This window comes from Parasteatoda tepidariorum, chromosome 4 (assembly GCF_982258835.1).
Source record: "Parasteatoda tepidariorum strain Cologne lab strain chromosome 4, Ptep-v5.0, whole genome shotgun sequence".
NCBI lineage: Eukaryota > Metazoa > Arthropoda > Arachnida > Araneae > Theridiidae > Parasteatoda > Parasteatoda tepidariorum.
In genome coordinates, this window is record NC_141758.1 from 76,455,397 (window position 1) to 76,476,983 (window position 21,587).

Genomic DNA, 21,587 nt, shown 5'->3' on the forward strand with positions numbered 1-21,587 from the left:
TCAAATGCATGTGCAGAAAAATTTTGCACAAAAATTGTTTAAATATTTATATTAAAAAAAATTTTTTTTTTCTTTTTGATACTTAAGAAAATTAAAAGTTTATTACTATGCATTTTTGACATATAAGGAACATATAACTAATATTTATAAGGAACTTACAAGTTATGTTGTATAAATACAAACTTGATATAAGATACAAAGTGTATAAAAATTGTTTTTAATGTTATACCGAATATCTTTATTATCCAGTATGTTAATTTGAATTTAAAAGTAGTTAAATTTATGAATAATGATAAATATAATTCATATTGTTTATTATATTTATTTATAATTATTACACTTATCATTTTAAAACAATTTTTATCTCTTAATTTTTTTTTCTCCACTTGTATAAAGAACACAAATAATGCATATCTTGAAAGCAAGAAGTAATTATTCAACAGCTGAATATTTAGATATTCAACAAAACTACATCGTATTCAGCAAAATGAAATTCACAAGTATTTGGATAAACTAAATTTTCAGCATAGTAAATGAATAGGCTGAATATACTGTAAATCGACACTAACTACTCTGTGTATTTAACAGAAAGCACTTAAATTTGTATTGTCTTATGTTAAGAAGATTTAAAAGAATATTAAAAAGATTTTTCTTTAAAAGAAGATGTCTAATGTACAAAACTGCTAATGTTTATCTTTAAAAATGTCTAATTTTTAGTATAATCTATACTATACACTAAATTTGGTTATAAATAAATTTCTTAATAATATCACTGCAGATTTTCAATAACACATGAAAATGAATACAGAATATTACAAAAGATGTGAGTTTTAATAACACATGAAAATGAATACATAATATTACAAAAGATGTGAGTTTTCAAAAGTACAAGATTTTGGTTACTATTCAAAATATAAGTGTTTCTTCAAAATTTTAAATTTATTTTTTCTAGAACATATTTAGAAACACTATCCTTTAAAAAATATATAAATTTTATGTATTAATTAAATTTCACATATGAATATAGGTTTTTGACATTTTCGACATTTTTGACAGTGAGGTTTTTGACGTGACGGTTTAAACCATGGTTTAAACTGTCAAAAACTGTCACATGTCAAAAACCTGCCAACCCTGTCTAATATATATAATTCTCTTACGTGGCTCCCAAATTTTTGCTGAAGTACTTTGTACAACTAAATAAGGATCTTTTCACAACAGTTAAATATTTACTTTATTTTCTTCATTCATAAAGAAAACAGTCGGCAAAGAATTCTGTTAGGTTAAAAAACATTTCGCAAAAAAAATAACGAAATCTAAAAGAAATAAAAATAAACAACTTAAAAAATAAAAATGCTTTTGCCAGCCATAGAAGTTTTTGAAAGTTAACTTAGCAGCATAAATCAAAATGACATAGAAGTGCAACTAGATCAAAATTATGATACCTGAGCGCTTGACGTAACAAATCCTTCAATTCTAAAAGTGTTGTATCGCCAAATGCCCAAATTAACAATTGTGTTCTTAAAGAAATTCTATAAAAAGTTTTAAATAAGCAACCTACTTTACAACTGCTTCTTGAAGAACTTGGCTCATTGATTAAAAATATTGTTTTAATTTTACAGTACTAACTTTACTTCTACTTTCATTATTGCTATGACCCTCTTTCATTACATTTTACAACGTCATGCTAAATTTGAGGACTTTAAGTTGTTTTGTGGTTGAATACTGACATTTAGAAATGTGTACATAAAAAAAAAATAATATTTAGAGGTTAAGAGTTGCCTCAGAAAAATTTGAATTGTTGACATTGAACTTAGCAATAGAAATAATCGTTTTTGTGAAAAATTGAATTGTATTGTTGACATCAAAACTAAAAAATATTGTGTTTCAACTTTACAATACTACCTTAATTTATACTTTAGAATTGCCTCGGAGAAATTTGAATTGTTAGCAATGACTTAAACAAAAAGTTTTATTTTAACTGACAAATCCTATATTATAATTTTAAATTTTTCTATGACTATACTCATTTTCTTACTCTTTTCTTTGCTTTTTATACATTTTGTTTTTTTGTGATAAAATAAAAAACTTATAATTGTTCTGCTTCTGAACACTGATGAAAACACAAAATGATGGACTTTATCAACAATCAAAAATATATACATTTATTTTACAAATTCCATATTATTAATGTGGCGCCCCTCAGAGAATTAAAAATACAAAATTATCTTCATCAAAGCCGATGCTTTACATCCTGCGTTCAGTGGCAGACTACTATTTCATATTGTTTTACAACACATGGCTTTAACCTTCTGGTGGGAAAGACTTTAAAACAAAACTTACAACAGTTACTTTTCTCAACAACTGAAATTTAGAATAGAGTGATTAAGCAAAATATGTGAACTGTTTGCAATTTCAAATTAATATTGAAATGTACAGGTTTAGAATTTTCTACAGTGAAAAGTTTTCGGAACTTCAGTATTCAAAAAAGTATGCAAAAACTAGACGTTAAGAACGTATCCAATGAGCGAGCAAAGCGAGCATTGGATTGCGAAGCAATCCGAAATGAACTGTGAAAGCAGTTCCGGGGGTTGGTGAGCGCCAGCGAGCAGGGGGCGAAGCCTCCTAGTTTATTATAATTATTTTTAAACGTCCTTATTTGTAATATTCTCTTAATGAAATATATGTGCTCTTTTCTCTCTCTGTAACTTAATCCTTTTACCTTTAATATTTTTTTCATAGATTTTAAACATCGTGAATTAAATAAATATCAGCTGACTTTTTTTTTTTTCATTTTGATATTCGCAGACGCTACATATTTCATGAGTGATTCCGGCGAAATTTGTCTAGCCTACAACAATTTGTACTTCATGGCCGGAACTTTTCTCGTGAGGAATGGAGAACTAATTTGAATTGCAAAAACACTTATTTGTGTGAAAGAGATATTGAATCAGGTAGAGTTTTCTTTTATTTATTCATTTGTTTGTTTGATGTTTATTTTGCAAAATTGCATTTTTTAAAAATGTGTGAGGATAAAGCATATAAGTTTTTTTTAAGGTGTGTGTTCTAAGAATATAATTTAAATTTTTTTATTGCAATCGTGAGTGTTGTTTGATTTGATATATACCTCACGTTTTAAAGAATAAAAAATATTTACAGTAATTTAATGCTATTTTATTTTAATGTTTCTCTGAACTTAAACAACCGGAACTTCTAGACAACTTTCGAACCAACATCTTAGTTTTATGAGTACTTCCATTTAGATTTGTGAAATAACATCAGGAGACGCAATTTCGGTAAATTCTGTTTGTGTAAATATTTTATCACTGGCAATGAAAAACAAATGTCTATATAGTAGGCCAGGGATGGCGAACCAATGGCACGCGTGCCATTTATGTCACGCGACACAATATTTTGGGCACTCCATCGATCACAATTGTTATTGCACTATGAATTGTTATTGTACAAATGATATTACACTATGAAGCATATGTAACAATTAAATTAAAATTCACAAAAACAAACAAAATAATAAACAATTATTAATAAAAGATAAGCAATTAATGCTAAAAAACAATTAATAACCAAAAAAACAAGCTAAGAATAAATAAATAACTAGCAAAAAAATTTAACAGTCCTGCTTAAACTAACATCTTACAATCTAATATAATTCATTTGTCATCTAATCTGCAACAACAGAAGACACACTGATGTTACTGTAAGTAGAATTACGCGTATAACTGCGACATTACAAAATGTATTTTTTTTTTCAATGTAAATAAAGAGTTTTGAGTTGATAGTATTTAGTATTATTATTTTCCCAATAATCATGAAGTCAAAATTATTTGACGGCACGTCTGTGACCTCATTAAACAATTTTTTAGAAAAAATGGCACGTTGGTGTATAAAGGTTCGCCCCCCCTGTAGTAGGCTAACTGAAAGATGTCGCCGACAACTGCAAATGCCTGTCCGCCTTAACTGAAAAATGTCGCTGTCATTTGACGACTATCTGTACTCGTACAAGCCAGCAGCCATTTCCAAGGAACCAAAATGTTTTTTCAAATTCTTTTTTTTACCTCACAAAAATTAATGGTGCCCCAAGTGGTGGCTACGAGTTAATAACTTCCATCAGAAAAAAAAATTAAATTTTTTTTCAATCCACTTTATGAGCTTTTATTCTTACGGCATGCTTAATAATTCGCGAACGCAATGACCTAAAAGGGGCGTTTTTATTTGAGACGAATGATTGCTAGCAGAACAACAGAATCATCACTTGCACTGGAGATTGCTTCAGTTTAGCGTGATAACGTTCCTTCGTTATTGTGGCTTATTAAATTAAAAAAAAGAAAAACTGTTTGATACTCATTCTTATGCAAGTGAGAAAAAAATGGAATCTCTTTTTTCAGGATAGGAATCTCCAAAACACGTCGGAAAATATTTGTAAAAAATCTTATTAGAGTTAAAACCTAGTGCCTGAGAAATCGTTAAACTAAGTTTAATGATCTAATGTGAAAGGTCTATTTAAATTTTACATTCCATACTTTTCTGAATCATATTACTTCTAACAGTAAAATATGTAAAAAGTATACAGAAACACATAATGTTATACCATTTAATTTTGCAAAAAAAAAGTTTTTTTGACAACAATTTTTATTAAAAAATTATAAACTGAAAAACGTAAAATAAAGAATGCTTACGATTTAAGAAAAAAACTATTCTAAAAATTTCTCATTGCAACAAAACTTTTTTTTTTAAGTTTTAAAGTTGTTCTTAATCAGACGTAGAAAACCATTCTGCAGAGAACTATCATCAAATTAGAAAAAAATTTATTTTCAAGATATTTTTTATTATAAAAATCATAACAATTGCTTGTTTTATAAATCCGGCGAATTCCAAATAAAATGTTCTTCATTTGAAAATTTTATTCTCAAATAATATATACATAGATTATCCCTTCATTACTTTTAGATGACGTACCACACAACAAAATTTTATAATTGTAAGATCTCAATATGAATTTCAATTTATCACTTAAAAACAGAATAGCTAAATTCAAGTTGAAATTATTTATTCAAACTTAAAAAATACTTACCAAGAAAACGATAAAATTTATTAATAATAAGCACAAATGGTACTATTTCAAGTAGTTCGGATGATTCTTTATTGTTGTTTTTTCCGACTTATATAAACACAGAAATATATATTATTCTATGAAGAAGAATATTCTATAACTGTTACAGTTCTGCACGTTCTGAAATCACATTTAAAACCAAACACTTTAATTTGTAATAAATTAAAAAAAAATTTATTTTACCCTGTCTGTAACAGTATACTATCATAAAATCGGAAGTTATCGGTTGCAAGTTTGTTGATAATAGAAAGGTAAAAATTATTGAGAAATTGTTCTTCAAATGTTGGTTCTGGGTCGTTTTTTCAAGTTCTGCCTTTTCCTTAGAGAAATTTTGCTTCTTATTTGCTGCTGAAAACGACACCCCACTCTACCAATGATTCTGATGGAACTAAATGAAAACCTTATGAATAAAAGCCTGAAAATATACTACCCACTAGAGAAGGGGTCCCCAAACCAATGCCCGTGGGCACCATGGCGCCCGTCGATCGATCTAGGTGCGCCCGCTGCTTGTGCCCAACGATAAAATATTTCAGTATTCCATTTTCGCAATAAATGCTATGCAAATTTTATGCTATGCAAATACATACTGAGGTACTCTGGCTCAGTAAAGGTAAAGTACTTGATAGATTTCTACATTTAATTGGAGAAATAAAAAATTACCTTGCAGTCAAAAATCAAACATTTTTAGAACTAAGAGATCCTCTTTGGCTAGCAGATTTGTCTTTCATAACGGACATAATGGAAAAACTAAATAATTTAAACTTGGAACATCAGGGAAAGGACAAACATAAAGCAAAAATGATAGAGGCTATAAACTTGTTCAGATCTTAGCTAGTTTTGTGGATATCACATTTGAAAATGAAGTCTCTTGTGCATTTGCCAAACATGAAAAAAATGATAGGTGACAGTGAAATTGACTTATTAACATTTGTCATCAACCTCCAATTCCTTCAAGATCAATTTAAAAAGGGCTTTCAACAATTTAATATCATTGAGCCTTTGATAACTTTTTTGTTAATCCTTTTACCAACCAAATAAACGTAACCGTAATAGCAACATACGTTTCAGAATTTCTTCAAGTAAAGCGAAAAGAATTTGAGATAGAAATTGTGGATCTTCAGAATGACATTGTCCACAAAACTATTATATCACATGAGAAATTCTGGAATATAGTTGAAGGAATAAATTCCATTCTTAAAAAGAGCATCATATTCTCCCAATTATTTAGCGCTTGCCAACGAAATGCCATGCCAAAACACCACATTGACTGTATTTTATAAATAATTTTTATACTTGGTATGTTTTGAAAGCAATTTAGTAATCATTTATTTTACGCAAGAATATTAATACTAATTATATTCATATGTTAAATTAATTTTTAAAATAAAATTTTTTGTGCACTATATGTAGTGTGTATTATTACCTATGTCCACCAACTATAAATTTATCTTGAAAAAATAAATGGTGCCCGCCATTCGACCGATATTCTGGTATTTGCTCTTAGGTACAAAAAGGTTGGGGACCCCTGCACTAGAGGGTGTGGTGTATTCAAGCGTTTCGATAGTGAATAAAAATATGCAGGTATGAAATTATAGTTTTTTACAAATTATTTTAAACATTAATTCAACAAGGAATAAGTACATATGTAATTAAAGTAAGAATTACTAATACGTGAACAAAATAAATATTTTTAGTCATTTATCATTAAAAAATATCTTGTTTCTAGAAAAAGTAGTTACGACCATTAGAAAACCTCACTAACATCATGCTCTATTTTTATGAGAACTAAAGATTTAATAATTCCATAAAACTAATAATCGTCAAATATTTTAATAGTTTAATCAAGAAAGAATCATAATCTAAATCCATTAAAATCTAAAAAAATAAGCATTAAATTCAGAAAAAGAAGAACACAATTTCTTTTAAAATGATAACAAGTTTATGATCTATCGCAATCGTTTTCTTTCATTTTTCATAAAAGTAGTTTGAAGGTCGTTCTAATTTTTATTTTTTACAAAAAATATAGAGAAATGTTAATTTATGAAAAAGCGCAGCATTTTTTTCCGAACGAAAGAAAAGGGTAATGTTTTTTTGTCTTAGGCCTAATAGAGAGTACAGAGCCGCACTGCGGTGATAAACTTAATTATCATTTGAAGATGTGCTTATCGTTTTCTGTTATTAATTTTCAACGGAATATATAAAATCATTTTTAATCATTCCGTGTTCTATTTTTATCGAATGTTAAAGGAAAACATTTTAAGTTCTCAAAGTAAGTTATGATTCGAATAGTAATAATTAGTAAATTATACAGTAACTTTAGCTGTACTCAATTATTTTTGTCTTTAAAGTTGTTTCTACCTTGAATATGATGCTTTTTTATTTTCTTGATATACATCATTTTATGAAATCGAAGAATTAATACGATAAATGTTATTGCTTAGTTACCGCAAATTCCTTTTCATAAAGTAAAAATATAAATTTTTTATATGCTTATTATAGAATTTACTAACGATAAAATAATAATTATATTATTATTAGAAGGTATTAACAATAATAAAAATACAACATGTAATAATAATAAAATTCAATACAGTATGTAATAAGGGAAGATTTCTGTATCGTAATTTGCGGCAGAATAATCGCCAAGTCTTAGCAACTTCTAAGCAGCGGCCTACGAGAAACTAAAAAAATATCACCGAAGGTGACCAACTTGAAGGGTAAATCCCTCCCACCCTCGGTTAAACCTCTACTACTAATTATTTTATTTTTTTGTTTTGATTATAATTTTAAAATCTATTAGACGCCTCGACGATTGTAGTGACAGAACGCTATACGGAATTATCCACTGTAATAATAATAATAAAATAAACAAGAGTAAACAAAAATATGAACAAATTACTGACTGTTGTTTACTCTTCATATCTACAACATCGAGTAAGTTAATAAGGGGTTCTTAGGCAAAAGAATATTTTGGAAAATTTATGGCTATTGTTCTATACTGGAGGCTTCCAGAAAAATTAATCATTGGAAGGTGTTTCGTTTACACTAGCAGAATTTGTAGTTAACTATTGTTTTTGTTCGTTTATTCTTTTAGTGGCGCGAATTTTCGTGCGAACCACTTTTTGCGGTATTCTTCTTATTTTGAGAATTCCGCCTCAAATTCTTCTACTTTAAACAACCTTTCTAATTCTGAATCGATCTTAGTTAAAGAACCAAAGTTACTAAATAAAAATTCTAGTTTGTTCTAAATCATCAGTATTAATTTGTTCTAATTTTAGAAGTTCATCAATTTCGTCCATTTCTTTTGTTACAGTAGCTCTTAGAGAACTTCGATTTTTCTTTAGCTTAACTATTTCTTCAGAAGACATGTTTCTTATATTTATATATATTCTAATATGAATACACAATTCTAATTCTAAATGTTTTATTGTTTATCTACACTGCTATTCTATATTCTATTCACAATGTAAATTCTTTATTATTTATCATCAAATATACTATACTAAATACGCCATCCCGGCAGGGATGCCAAATTGCTCATTTTTTGGAAGTATAGTGACGCCTCCAGTATAGAACAGCTATAACGTCACAGTTAAATGTTTTTGAATATAGGCAGGCTTAAGTTTTCAATTTCCGGAAATTGTCGGGATTTTGATTGAAAAATTGCATCATTACAAACACAAAAGATAGTTAATAATAACGTTACAAAATGATTTACATTCAGGGAAATCGTGTTTTAACAACAAATAGTTTTTTTTTTAAAAAGGAAGCATTTTTCAAACTAATAATTCTAGTCAAGCTATAAATATTTTCATAAACATAAATAAGAATTAAACATACAACTTAGAGACAACTCTGCACAAAAATGATGAACGCTCACAAATCTTTCTAAATTCAAGGTCAGTTTGTTTTTAAAAGACGAATTGAATATTGTGCTGAAGTAATTTAAAATAAATGATTCAAATTGCAGCTGATAAATCAGTAACATAATGCCACTATTACGCAGATCTTTTGGCCAATAAATTCATCTCATTTTTCTACCCTACTTAGCAGTTATTCAAATAATCTAGGCATAAAAATACAATAGCCATAGCTTATGAATGCTAATTAGAAAGTTGTATGCGTATTTAGCTGTTGAATTTAGCCTTAGTGTTTATACCGGAAGTATGGACATTGTTTATTTTTAAAAGAGCAGATGCCAACTTCACTTCCGCTGCTTGTAAGAAACACTTGTGGTTAAGCATGATTAGTTAATCTTAAAAACATTTTAAGTTTAGTATTGATCCCTGATAGTGATAGGATGAAATAAGATAAGGATAATAATAAAGCATGTATTCATTTTATGTTTTGGTTTTACTCAATGAATCATATTTGTTACACTCGCAGTTTAATGTTAGAGAGTAAAACTGTAATTCGCAATGATTGTAATTAAAATGATTTTTTTCTTCCCCCCCCCCCTCCAGCAATTTTTTTATTTTAATAAAATGATAAAATTAGGGTTAAATTAAATTTAGGAAAATAAATTCTCGCCTAAAGCAAATTAAAAAGATAGGAATATATTGAGAGCATGTAAAAGAGGGACTTACACTATAATAAAATAAACTAGAATAAAATAAAAGAGTGTTACTATTATCTGATTTTTTCAGATTCTAGGATTCAATCTTAACGGCTAAGATTATATTCAAAATGATTTCTTTCTGTTTTTGCAATCTGTTCGCATTTTTAATTTAAGGCAATAATAAAAGTAGGTTTAAATTAAATTTAGAATCATAAATTTTAGCTTAAAGCAAATTAAAAAGATAGAAATATGTTGAGAGCATAAAATAAAAAACGGAACTTATGGTATTATTTTATCTGATTTTTTAAGATTCTAGGACTCAATCTTAACGGCTAAGATTAAAATCAAAATGATTTCTTTCTTTTTTCGCAATCTGTTTGCATTCTTGCGTTAAGGAAATAATAAAAGTAGGTTCAAACTAAATTTCGAAGCATAAATTTTAACTTAAAGCAAATTAAAAAGATAGAAACATGTTGAGAGCATAAAATAAAAGACTGAACTTTTGGTATTATTTCATCTGATTTTTTCAGATTCTAGGACTCAATCTTAACGGCTAAGATTAAAATTAAAATGATTTCTTTCTTTTTTCGCAAACTGTTTGCATTCTTATTAAATAAAAAAAGTAGGTTTAAACTAAATTTAGAAACATAAATTTTAGCCTAAAGCAAATTAAAAAAATAGAAATATGTTGAGAGCATAAAATAAAAGACGGAACTTTTGGTATTATTTCATCTGATTTTTTCAGATTCTAGGACTCAATCTTAACGGCTAAGATTAAAATCAAAATGATTTCTTTCTTTTTTCGCAATCTGTTTGCATTCTTGCGTTAAGGAAATAATTAAAGTAGGTTAAAACTAAATTTAGAAGCATAAATTTTAGCCTAAAAATTTAAATATGTTAGGTGCGCAAAAAGAAAAGCACGAACACTTTAATAACTTTTGGTCTATTGATCGGATTTTCAAATACTAGGAATCAATCTTAATGGTTCAAGTGGCTAACTTTAACTATATTAATTAATAAGTACAGGCGATATTTTATGTTACAAACAAAAACATAGTTAAATAATATAATTAAAAAATTAGATAAGCCTAATTAAAAAATAATAAATTTTTTCGACTGACTTTGATACTTGACTCTCAAAATATGGTCTTATTTAGGCAGGAGCGTGGTCGAAAGTTCAGTTCTCTTAATATTAATTTCACTTTTTGGTGAATTTCGCCTCATCTGTCGAACTAATGATGTCAATCAAAAAAAGTTTGCTGACATTTATGAAACTTGGTTTAAATTAAATAACTATAAGTATAAAATATTCTTTTATAATTATTTATTTTTATTTAATTTATAAACGGTCGAAAAAAAAGCTATAAAAATGTTTACTCATATTTAATCAACTTAATTTTAAGTGGCAAAAGCAAAAATTAGAAGCAAATCGGTCGAACAATTCTTGAGAAATAAAAATACGATAAGTCGATAAAATACGACTGCTTTGAAACGACGCATTTTTGAATAAATTTTGATGTATTTCCCAGGCAATATTTTCGAGATAATAGCTTCCTCTACATGTCGAAACTACCACATTTTAGGTTAGGTTCTTGAACCATGAATCTTAGTAAGTAAAAATTCGGTAATTAGATCAAAAGTTGTGCTCGTTTTATTTTAGAGCTGTGGTGGCTTAGTGGATAGAGAGTTCTCCTCCCAATGAGGTGACCCAGGTTCGAATCCCAGTAGTGGATGGTCGATACGAATTCCGCACCCGGTTCAACAGTGGACAACAGTGCTGACATAAAATATCCTCAGTCGTAGACGGATCACAGGTTAGAGTCCCCTCGTCGTCGGTTTTCGCATTTTTCTTCTCCATGTAACGCTAAACCCGGTTAGTAGCATCAAAAAGTCCTCCACGAAGGCAGATTTCTCTTAATACTTAATCCAAGAGTTCCCTTGTCTTCTGGATTGAGATCAAAATTATAAAGCTGCGGAATTGAACTTAAGTAGTCGTGTACTCAAAATTGGGTCGGCTGTTCAACGACGGTTATGAAATAAAATAAACAAAAACTCGTTTTATTTTGTCACATATATCTCCGGCATGAGCTTGCTCTTCCAATTGGAATTAGAATTCTTAATTGGAATATTTTGTTAGCAAGGTTGTTTATTTTCCTCCAATAAAAATTTATACATTTTTATTTATTTATTTGTTAGTTTATTATTATTAATATTTTATACATACATTATTTTTAACCCTGCATAGATATAGATATATTCTTTTTACTGAAAAGCAAATGATGCAATATCTTTCCTGTTGAAAATAGCGGCTTCAGAAGTTCCATTCTAACATTCTGTTCAAACTTTTCCCACACCAAGCTCATCCCAAAATCTCGCACCTGTGTCACCAGACAGATCTGATTCCTAATTCCCACTTATTGTGCGAATCTAAGACCTCGAAACTCACAAGGAAACCACACGTGCAAATATGCGAATGCGTAATTAAAGAAACCTCTCTTACTTAATCGCAGTACGAAGAACACACACGCCCTCCTAAATGAATCTGCAGCAGTTGCATAGATCAAAAAACATTAAATAAAAAAAAAGAAAGTAAATTTCCGGAAGATAGGGTTAATATAGTTGTGAGAACACTGAATTCTCTATCTTCCCCCACGTAGGAGATACGATCCTCGAATTCTTTCAATATATTCACAGATTGCCCCATACGCACGTGTCGAACACTCAGCTCAAGGTCTCCGCCGCCATACTGTCTACCGCTATAGATATTGTTTAGTGACGTCTTTTAGAACAAAAGACAGCTGTGGAGATTCAAATCGCAGAGGATGTATTATTTTTTAATAAAAAGGTATATATTTCGATTTAAATTATTTTATGGAGTCTCAAATCCTTTACGTACATTTATTCTAAGCTTGCTGAATACCCATTCTTCGTACAGAGTGAATAAAAATTAAATAAATAAATTAATCAGTATCGAAGAACAGTGCAATATTATTTACAAAACTAAAAAGCATATTTGTCAATAATCATTGTCGTCAATAATAGTTATTGTATGATAACAATTTTTACGTTTCCTCAAAACGAATTACTACCTTTATACCATAAATATTTCCTTTTAGTATATAGCTTATTTAATTTATTTCAATAAGCATATATTACCAATATCAATAAAGAATAATTGGAATCAATAATAGTATGCCAATTTTTTACTTTTTTCTAAGCAGATTAGTACCAATTTTTATTGGTACCAATTTTTTAAAAGAATTATCTATATCTATACATCTATACATAATAATAAAAGCGGCTGTGTGTCTGTAATCACAATATATCGCCCCAGAAGCCTAGCCCAGGCACGAAACTTGACACAAAATTGTGTTTTGACATAATGAAGAAGTATTTTTTTTCTTTTTCAAAAATTTGGATTAGTTTTTTAGTTATCAGTCATTTTGTAAGAAAATCTATGCTTTTTCGTCTTCAAATAAGAGCCATATTAAAAAAACTATTAAAAAATGCATATCTCTTATAAATGTATGCTAATGCGAGCCTTACAATTGAAATATTAAATTTCGACAACTTAAACCAATAATATACGAAGGAATTAATAATTTAATTGTAAGGTTCGCATTTGTTTACATTTATCAAAGTGGAGTAAAGTTTAACTTTTGTATTAAAAATGTGGCAACATATTCCATACGTAAATAGAACGCTTTGCTTTGATTTATTTGTCGCTGTTCATAATTGTTATAATAAGTTTTTCTTCTTCTTTCCACGCTCTATTTTTTTTTCTTAAGCGAAGACGATAATTTTTGTAGCAATGTAGAAATAGAAATTGATACCGTAAAAAATTATATAGAAATAGAAATTGATATCATAAAAACTTAATTCGTTTTTGGGGTAGACTATATTTGAGGGTGCCCCCGCCAAGTTGTGATCGAGGTCGATCGCCAAGCTGGGCGATGTTGAAAACCAATCGTTATTCTGATTGGTTTAGATTTTAATCGTGATTCTGATTGGTTAAGAATTTAGTGTTGTTTTTAAATGTAATTTCAGAGATCCGTTAGTTCTACTTTGGATACTGGCTGGTAAGGTTACTTTTGCTTCTGGTACTAAAAATGAATACTGTCAATAAGACAAATCTTAAGTTTCTGTACGATTTGAATAACAAAGGAAAAAAAGTAGTGATTGACTGGTGTATGAATGAAGGTTTAATTAGTAATAGATATAAATGTTCTGTTTGTGGGAAAGATGTCTCTGGTTGAACGTAAAGATTGATCAGATGGATTTGAATGGGTCGTGTGAAAGGTTCAAATGCTCCCAACATAAAAAGATCTATTAGAAAGGGATCGTAATTTAGACAGTACCTAACTGCAATTAGAGAATTCTGTGCACCAAAATCTGAAGATATTCAAGCTTAATGAAGAAATGAGTTATTTTTCTCTTTTTCTTTCTGTGCTTACTCCATTAATTTTTGTTTCGATTCAAAATGCATTATAGTGGGTTTATTAATTTTGATTCTATTCTGTTCACTGCAATTTTAAAAAGCTTTGTTTAAATTTTCAATTGTTTCATTGAAATATCACTATGTTTTGGCCGCTATTCCTGTTACCACGGAGTTCTGGCAACCAAGTTAGACGCCAAACATAAGTCGCCGATTTCGTCAAAGGGCACCTTCAAGTATATTTTCCCCCGTTTTTGTGTTCTTTTCATGTATTTAGCATTTTAGTTTTTTTTCTTGAGCGTTGTAGCCATGTAATATATAAAATAGGAATTTAATTGTTTTTGAAGGAACGATCACACTTACCTTGGATCTCTTTGGTTTTTCTATTCTTTATTTTAACAGTTTTTATTAAATGTAATTAGTTATTTCAGAAAGTTTCAGTTTGCAGGTAAGCACTTAGATTTTAATACTGAAGTTTCATGATTTGCTTTCATAGTATGTTCTAAAGTATTCGTTGACTTCTTAAAAACCCGATTACTGACATGCATACCTGCCAACTTTTAATCCTTTCAAGGATGAATTTTCCCAATGGTAGTAATATGGAATTGAAAAGTTCAATTTCAGGTAGGCTGTATTTTGAACAAGTTTATGACAACTAGCGCAACTGTGCTACAAATTTATATATACGCTTTTTTAAAAAAAATTATAAATTAAGTTAATAAATGCAAGAAATCAATAGGAAGCTTACATTTTGTTACCACATTAAATATAGTAATACAATTTTACGCTAAATGCGTAAAAGTTGGCAGGTATGGACATGGCAGAACCGCCTTCCAAAAAACTTTGTATTTTGTCAAAGAAAAGGATATTAAGAGATTCTCAAAGAAGAAGGGCCCAAGAAACATCTGTGGAACGTCAAAGAAGGATGGAACATGACCGAATTTCGACAAGCAATTCTAGAGCCCAAGAAGTATCAGAGAAACGTCAAAGAAGATTAGAAGAGGTTTTCACCTATTGGCCAATGATGATTTCGAAAGCAACTTTTGTATTATGCTTTTACAATTTCTGAGGCCTTTTTTTTTAAAAAAAAAAAGCAAGTCTCCACCTGATATTTATATTATAGGTTAGATTACCATAGGCCTTATGTTACCATACCAAAGTTACATCTTCAAACATCCTCAAGAGCTATAACACATCTGCAACAGAACTGGATATGAAGACAAAATTGCAGGACAGGAACACTTTAATTGTCCACTAATTTTCAGATTTCCTGCTATGTTTTAAAAAACTTTATTTGTGAAAACCGTTAGCGTGGCGGACACCTGGCCGCCTTTAGCGGCTAGTTGTAAATAAAATAAACACGTTATATCAGATAACTTAAGAAATATTAATTTGTGTGACGCAGTCCACTAATGTACTACGTTAATGTTGTTTATTGAATTTATCTGGGATAACGAATAATAAATAATTAAAAATTAAAGTATGTGCAATTAACTTTTTTTTGATCAAATAGAGCTAGCTATAAGCTAGCAAATATCTTATGTTATCTTTAAAATATTTTAAAAATTGAACGGTCTAGTTAAAGTTAAAGCAAAGTTAAAAAGATAGTTAAATTTTAAACAAAACATAGTTACATTTTAAACAAAAGCCTAGTTAAATTTCAAATTTAAAACACTTAGCAAATTAGAAAATCATTTCGTTTTGCGCTCATTCCACACGAACGATTCGTCGCAGAATATTCTAATATCAACACTGACCTTCTACGTAGTTCGAACTAATTTATATCAAATTCCATCGCTTTCATGCGGAAAACTGAAAGATATATACCAACACAATTAAAGAGTTTGATGAAAGAACCAGGTGAATGACATTTTTAGGGGAATTAATGAATTAGAGAAATTAGCATAAAGTGGTTGAGTCAATATGGGTATGTTTAATGTAACAGAACTTTTTTCTTTCCCTTTTATCTTCATATAACTAACCCATATTAGTTTTTAGTATGCTTGCATGATTTTCATTTCAAAATTAGGCAGTGGTAAATAAAATAAAGCAAAGAATAATTAACATTCTAATAAATTTGTAATAAATAATTCAGATACAACTCTTTTTTTCGTTCTGGAAATGTCACTTACCTGGTACTTCCACTAAGTTTTTCAATTAATATAGCTAAAATAATTTCTTTTTTTATATTAATATTATATGTTACAATCTTCGGTGGCTTTACGTCACTGAAGTACGCAAAGCTCGTTGTTTGCAAATCATACCATTGGAGTAATAATAAAATGTATTTAGCATCGCTTTGCATGATGCTGTTGCTTGCGGTTAATTCATGGCAGTTAAAATTTACCAATATTAAGTAATTTTCTTAGGTACATATCCCTTTCGAAAGGCCATAAAGCACTTAATTCCAAAGTATAGGTATTAAAACTGCTTAGTAGTAACTGCTAGGTAATAAGTATCATCTTTCCTTATTTTTGCTTTTTAGTTCAGAAGTAAATTTTTTTATTTCAATTAATACATATTACCAACATTAAAATTAAGCATCATTGTCATCAATGATAGTATGACAATATCTTACGGCTCATCTAGACAAACAAATAAATACCTTTACTCCATTACTTTAGCTTTCTAGTACGTAGTTTATTTCTTTTATTTCAATGTGCATATATTTCCTTAATTAATTAAGCATCATTGGTGTAATTAAGCCTCATTGACGTCGATTCTTTATGTTTATCCAAAACGAATTTGTTCCACTTTCCCTTTAATTTTGCTTTTAAATACAAAAATATTTTTTTTCTATTCTATTACCGTTGATTTTAAATAAGCAATTTTTAGAAACACGTTTGAAAGTATTACTATAAATAAAATAAAAAGCGCGTGGTAGCAGACAGTATAAATTTGGTGACATGCTGCCACGTAATGTTCATTGAATTTATCTGACATAGCGAATATAAAATAATTAAATATGTGTATTAAACAATTTTTTGATCAAATATAGCTATAAGCAAGTAGTAATAATCACCGATGTTATCTTTAAAATGTGTGAAAAATTGGATCTCTGAATTTAAATCAATGGCTTACGCTTAACCAATCAGAAATTTCCATTTCGTTTTCGCTTATCCCGCTCGAACGTTTTGTCGTCGAATGTTCTAATGACGACAGAGACTTTTCTCGTGCTTTGAACTATCCGTATGCCAAGTTTCCTAACTTTCGATCGGATGATTTAGGATCTATAAAGGACACTCACACACATCCACAGATATTCATGTTAATAGATTTTTTATATCATTTTCAGAAGTGAATCTCAATCTTTTCTTACCAAAGAACCATTAAATGGATTATGTGACAAGCTTTCCTCTTTCTCCCACTACAGCGCCTCTGGCGGTGAACTAAGACAGTCTGCCAGAAACCGCCGTTAAGTACGGACGTTTAATTCGAGCTCAAAACCCCCTCTTCCAAATTCATGTATTTTTTTATCCTTGTTTTATTTTTATGTGTTTTGTCCTTTTCAATAAATATTTAGAGTTAGATAATTTCTAGTCTTTCATTATTTATGTGAATTGGTAGAAATACAAATAAACCAAGACTTCTCCTACAATTGCCAAATCAATGGCGGACTACATCTATCGAAATGAATGCAAATTTCTATAGGGCTAGATCTATTCAGGGGTGGTAGGATGATCGCTGTGCACTCCTTAAGATTTTTTTGATTTTCAAACTTTAATTGGCTTATCATCATATTTCCAAAAACTCATTATCTTTCTCTCTCTGTTTAAGACGTTAATGAAATTATGAACAATTAAATATAATTTAAAGTTTATAAAAGTATGCAAAAGTATCGTTAGGGGTATTAATTTCTCGATTATCATCCCTCTTCGGAGCTGAAAAGTCCATTTGTGAATCACTCGTATTGGATTTCCTATTTCCGAATACTTTTATTTTAAATAAAGAGCTGCAAGGTATCAAATAGATCATCTTCTAAACCCTCTCTCGCTTTTCTTCTATGAAAAATATTGATTTGTTATATGAACTTGGAGGACTTTGTGACCCCGAAAGATTTAACTTGAACCAGTCACAATTCAAAACACTGGTATTCTTCCGGCGGCGGGATTCGAAATCACGTTCTCACGAACACAACATTCTACCAACCAGGCTATTCCGGCCTTGCCTTAAGTACATTATAGGGGGGAGGGGGGCACTTGTGAACAGGGGGCACATGTGAACATGGTATGTTTTACCAATATGATTTGAAATAAAAAATCTTGAAAAATTTTCAATTGATGGCAGTACTAGTCCTACCTCTCTGCGAAACTTTCAGTACAATGAGACATTTTGTTGTTCTATTCTGACAATTTCTTTGTATCAGTTGGTGTTGTATATATTATAATCACTAGCTTCTTCAAGTGAAAGCATAGTATAAATCAACTAATAAACTGAAATTAACTATTGCAGACCATTATATGAACATTCAGGTAAGTTTATGACAATTAATTTTTTTTTTTACTCAATTAAAAGTTCTTTATTTTTCAAGTAAGGTTTAAGAAGGATGATGGGGCACTTGTGAACAAATCATCTGGGGCAGATGTGAACAGTTCACATGTGCCCCTACATAGTATTAAGATTATTATCCTCATGATATTATAAGTTTAAAAAATATGTATGCATTTAAAATTATTATTATTTAATTTTCCATAATTAATTTATTAATTTTTTCTTTAAAAAATTTTTTTTTTTTATTAAATGGTTGATCACGCATCACGCATATTAACTGATACACCTGAGAAAGATAGAATTGCTAAACTACGGATGAAAAGATAGAAAAATGAAAAAAAAGCATGAAAGATTATCAGAGAGGAAAGAAAAAGGCCCATTACAACCTGAGGAACATGAAGTTGCGAAAAACCCAACAGTGAAAAAATTATTGTACAGCTGAAAAATTATTTTCTTATTGACAGTACTGTTGTACAGTTTAAATTCGCATAGTAAGCTACAACCCCTTCAGTATAATACGTATCTATATCTGTCATATTAAAGATTTTTTTCCCTTGAAATATGATGATTGCTTTGTGTTTTTAATCTTGTTCATATGTGCCCCAGGCATGTTCACATGTGCCCCCAATAGGGGCACATGTGAACAATTGAAGTCATTTTTTTAAAATATCATAAAGTAAAAAAATATTTTATTAAAAAATCTCAAAAAATTCCATAAGACGAAGAAAAGACTACTTAAACATATGAACTTCTTTACTGTGAGAAATTTATGATATTTTTTGAAAAATGAAGAAATAAAAAAAATTGTTCACATGTGCCCCCCTCTCCCCTACATTGAGTTCACTAAACTTTAAATTTAAGTGAATGATTTTGAATCTGTCAGTAAACCGTCCGATAGATAACATATTGAGTTCAGATTGATATTTTAAGAAATGTACAAACTGATTTGAAATCAGCTTGTAATGATTAATTTACAATCCCATATCATTAAATTACGTATCGAAAACGTGATTTTAACTACCATTATTGATTTTGGCCCTACTTGAAACCTTCGTTTTTTTTTAAAAATCCGTTTCATGGAAATTAAAAATACAAATGACAAAGAAGGACACTTCAAAAATCGATCTAATTTTACTTTTTAAAACTTATTGTACGTTATGCGGTAATAACAACGTGGCATTTTTTCACAAACTTCTACCCTTTCGACTATGAATACTGAGTTATTAAAATTCAAAAATTTCGCTAGAGCAGTGCACATTGTGGGCTTTGAATCTTTAAAATTAACTTTTAAATTGTTAAAAAAATTGAATCGGAGGCTCCCTAACTAATTTTTTTTGTCCTTAATTCAATAACAAATCGCAAAGTTGGAAAAAATTAATGAAAATTTAAAATAATATTTGGAAACAAGCATAAAATTATTTTAAAATTCGATTTATTAAAATTTAACATTACATTATAATAATAAGGCTTTATACAGCAATGTTTGACAAAAATAAATATTATATGAATGCTACGTTTAAAAAAAATAAAGTTTTGAGGCGTTATATATTATGAATTCTATCACAAAAAGAAAACTAAATTCAATTTGCATATAAAAACTCATTGCGTATATTTTTATGATTATGACGAACCCGATATTCCCAGACTGTAATATAAAAATCGCTAAGGTCTGAAAATCGATAGCAACAACATATAGAGCAAGAAAAAAATGGTTATATAGGTGGTTTACATCACTTACATACAAAATTGTTATATAGATAATATCGCGAGCAATAAATGAATCACCAACCTTTTTTTTAAAAGAACTTAACTATAGAAAAAATAAATAAAAGGATAATTAAACATCATCACGAAAAAATTAAAAAGTCAATACAAATAGCAAAAGAATAAAATTAATTTATATTAGATTTGTATTAGTATCAGTAAAGAAGCAAATTTGTATGAGTGCAAAAATGATATAAAGTATTATAATGTGCGCGACGAAAATAAATAAAAAACAAAGTTAAAAAATAGTCTCATAAAAATGTAGCTTTTCCTTTATAATTGTAATTAAAAATGTTAAAAGAAAAAGATTATGTTTATTTTAAATCGTAAATACAAAAGAAATCAAAATGCATTTATTCCTGGTGAACATAAAGAAAATTCCAAGTCCCTCACATCATCTAAGTTCTGAAACTTAATTTTCCCTGAGTCCACGAGCATGCGCATTAAATTTTCAGAATGCATTCATTCATCGTAAAAAGCGCAAGATAAGCCTCTCTCTTATCCATACTTTTTTTTAAATAAATTATAGTAAAAAACTAAGAAAATAAGTTATTAAAAGATTCGAGAAATGTTCTGAATCAAGTGATCTGAATATTTATGTACAAATATAGGCATTTTTTAAAAAAAGAGGATAAACATTTTATCACTTGAAATGACGGAAGAATTCGATCACTTTAATGTATTCCCATGTGGTCTAGTGGTTAGGATTCCTGGCTTTCACCCAGGCGGCCCGGGTTCGATTCCCGGCATGGGAAGTGGTGGTTCTATGGTGTAATGGTCAGCACTCTGGACTTTGAATCCAGCGATCCGAGTTCAAATCTCGGTAGAACCTATTTTTTTCAACGCATGGAGAAAAAAAATAATTTCCAAACGTGACGACATCATTACTCATTGAAAACTTAAAGTTCGAGAAGCTATTTATGTTGTAGGAACTGCTCCTGTAAGAGTCTTACTCAAAGTGCACACGATGTGATTTTTTTTATGTAAGATATGTATTTTATTATTTATCTAAGAAATAAAAATTAAAAAAAAAAAACCTTCACTATGATCTTTCACGGTGAGCTTCTTAGAAAAAGAAGAAACAGACCAGCGTATCCCATGTGGTCTAGTGGTTAGGATACCTGGCTCTCACCCAGTTGGCCCGGGTTCGATTCCCGGTGTGGGAAGAATTGGTTCCATGGTGTAATGGTTAGCACTCTGGACTCTGAATC

General features: G+C 29.3%; 4 non-coding genes across 4 annotated transcripts in view; all 4 read left to right on the forward strand.

Annotated features, from left to right (window-relative positions):
• The first annotated feature begins 21,059 nt into the window (after nt 1–21,059).
• TRNAE-UUC (transfer RNA glutamic acid (anticodon UUC)) lies at nt 21,060–21,131 on the forward strand. Its single transcript has one exon. It is a non-coding gene; the product is annotated as a tRNA-Glu (tRNA).
• A 5-nt stretch (nt 21,132–21,136) lies between these two features.
• TRNAQ-UUG (transfer RNA glutamine (anticodon UUG)) lies at nt 21,137–21,208 on the forward strand. The gene has a single exon. It is a non-coding gene; the product is annotated as a tRNA-Gln (tRNA).
• Nucleotides 21,209–21,470: 262 nt separating this feature from the next.
• On the forward strand, nt 21,471–21,542 carry TRNAE-CUC (transfer RNA glutamic acid (anticodon CUC)). Its single transcript has one exon. It is a non-coding gene; the product is annotated as a tRNA-Glu (tRNA).
• Nucleotides 21,543–21,547: 5 nt separating this feature from the next.
• TRNAQ-CUG (transfer RNA glutamine (anticodon CUG)) overlaps nt 21,548–21,587 on the forward strand; it is a 72-nt gene continuing 32 nt past the window's right edge. The window contains exon 1 of the tRNA in view: nt 21,548–21,587. This exon is cut by the window's right edge and continues 32 nt beyond it. This is a non-coding gene — a tRNA (tRNA-Gln).